Source organism: Pavona decussata, unplaced genomic scaffold (assembly GCF_977016875.1).
Source record: "Pavona decussata unplaced genomic scaffold, jaPavDecu1.1 SCAFFOLD_336, whole genome shotgun sequence".
In the NCBI taxonomy this organism is placed as follows: domain Eukaryota; kingdom Metazoa; phylum Cnidaria; class Anthozoa; order Scleractinia; family Agariciidae; genus Pavona; species Pavona decussata.
The window spans coordinates 856,667-859,579 of NW_028145724.1; positions in this window are offsets into that span (position 1 = coordinate 856,667).

Consider the following 2,913-nt stretch of genomic DNA (forward strand, 5'->3'; position numbering starts at 1 on the left):
ATTCGGCGCGCTCCTAGCTGAGAAGAAATTCATTAGCCCTAGCGTTTTGTTTGGCTTCCTTAAGCAAAGTTTTCCTGAGGACATCATTAAGTCTAATGAGGGAATAAGTCTTCCGAGTGCAGTTGCTGCCTGGTCTAATATGCTTGCTACCAGTAGTCCTGTTTTTCAGCTAAACGGGTAAACTTTAGTTACTCGGGCTTGGACGAAGGCTGGCATATTTTGGGCTTTGCTTGAGAAGGTGACAGTCTTTGGCGTTAAAAAGTAGCTCTTAGGCATGATTTCTAGTCGGGCAAGATGAAATTATCGGGAATTGTTAACCTGGCCAAAGACTTAGTTTATTTTCTTGTTGAAAACCGCCATATGTGTTCCCCGTTCCAATCTTTTTGCCAACATCCGGGACTTAAAGTTATATCACTAAACACGAACAAGAAATGGCAAGGATTTTCTCTTCAAAAAGCGTGAGTTTGAAAAGCTATTCGATTATTTTTCGCCGTTATAACTGTAGCGTTGTTGGGCTAGTGATCGATTAGTCGAGAGGTGCGGTTTGGGGTCGGATTTCCGGACTCAATGTCATAAATAATTTCCAGATGTCGTTCGGCGTGATTCGTTTCGATTTGTAAATATAGAAGAGATTCGGAAAATCAATTTAGAACGCTGTCTTGCTCCGATTAAGCCGATTCTGTTGTAGAAAGCTAGACTGGACCGCTAAAAGACCGGGTTTTGGGTGAGATTTAAGATGCGTTGGCGCCGTTAATAATTGCGAAATGTCGCACTTGTTTTGTCAACACATAGGCCATGTTTCATGTCAGTTCAAATGTCAGTGCTTGTGTCATGTCCAATTTCAAAGACAAACCTTCTATACCAGGTCTGTAGTATTCTTTGACCTTGCTTTCTTGTGATGAGCCCTAATTAAAGTCATGTTCTGGACTAGCATATTCCATCAGCCTAGAAAGTCTCAAAATGTGGTTAATTTCTGAGGGCATGTTCTTAAAAATCCAGACAGATATTAAAATGATATAAGTGGAATGATGAAAATATAAGCTTTTCTTGCTAGTCCTGCTTTTGTAAATCACAGTTGTTTTGTCTAGCAATGTAACTGCTGTTAGTAGAAGGGCTTAAAGCCTCAACTTTACAGCTTATTTCAAAATATGATGAATGCAAGGAACTAGTTAGCCCTTGCTTTGTGTCACTCATAAACTGACATGATTTCTTGCCTAAAATATAACTTGTGGAGGCACCATTTCCTCTTTATTTTGTTACTACAGTTTATCTTGAAGTGATTAATGATACAAAGAACAATATCAAGCCGTTCTGAACAATTTGAGCCCAAATACTAATAATATCTGTCTGAATTTAAAAGAACATACCCTCAGAAATCTATGATTTTTGTTAACTTTTCTTAACATATAACTTGTTTTTATTTTATTATTATTTTTTCATTTCCCATTAAATTTAGGGATGTACGATACAAGAGTCACCAGCAGTCATTTTAAAGACAAAAGCTATTCTTCTCCTTACCCCCCCCCCCCCCCCCTCCCCGAAACTACCCGATGTAGACTCATTCAATTGTTTTGCCCAGCTAGCCCCATTCCCTCTCAAACGTTTATACACGGCACAACGAACTCGCTTTGAATTCGGCGCGCTCCTAGCTGAGAAGAAATTCATTAGCCCTAGCGTTTTGTTTGGCTTCCTTAAGCAAAGTTTTCCTGAGGACATCATTAAGTCTAATGAGGGAATAAGTCTTCCGAGTGCAGTTGCTGCCTGGTCTAATATGCTTGCTACCAGTAGTCCTGTTTTTCAGCTAAACGGGTAAACTTTAGTTACTCGGGCTTGGACGAAGGCTGGCATATTTTGGGCTTTGCTTGAGAAGGTGACAGTCTTTGGCGTTAAAAAGTAGCTCTTAGGCATGATTTCTAGTCGGGCAAGATGAAATTATCGGGAATTGTTAACCTGGCCAAAGACTTAGTTTATTTTCTTGTTGAAAACCGCCATATGTGTTCCCCGTTCCAATCTTTTTGCCAACATCCGGGACTTAAAGTTATATCACTAAACACGAACAAGAAATGGCAAGGATTTTCTCTTCAAAAAGCGTGAGTTTGAAAAGCTATTCGATTATTTTTCGCCGTTATAACTGTAGCGTTGTTGGGCTAGTGATCGATTAGTCGAGAGGTGCGGTTTGGGGTCGGATTTCCGGACTCAATGTCATAAATAATTTCCAGATGTCGTTCGGCGTGATTCGTTTCGATTTGTAAATATAGAAGAGATTCGGAAAATCAATTTAGAACGCTGTCTTGCTCCGATTAAGCCGATTCTGTTGTAGAAAGCTAGACTGGACCGCTAAAAGACCGGGTTTTGGGTGAGATTTAAGATGCGTTGGCGCCGTTAATAATTGCGAAATGTCGCACTTGTTTTGTCAACACATAGGCCATGTTTCATGTCAGTTCAAATGTCAGTGCTTGTGTCATGTCCAATTTCAAAGACAAACCTTCTATACCAGGTCTGTAGTATTCTTTGACCTTGCTTTCTTGTGATGAGCCCTAATTAAAGTCATGTTCTGGACTAGCATATTCCATCAGCCTAGAAAGTCTCAAAATGTGGTTAATTTCTGAGGGCATGTTCTTAAAAATCCAGACAGATATTAAAATGATATAAGTGGAATGATGAAAATATAAGCTTTTCTTGCTAGTCCTGCTTTTGTAAATCACAGTTGTTTTGTCTAGCAATGTAACTGCTGTTAGTAGAAGGGCTTAAAGCCTCAACTTTACAGCTTATTTCAAAATATGATGAATGCAAGGAACTAGTTAGCCCTTGCTTTGTGTCACTCATAAACTGACATGATTTCTTGCCTAAAATATAACTTGTGGAGGCACCATTTCCTCTTTATTTTGTTACTACAGTTTATCTTGAAGTGAT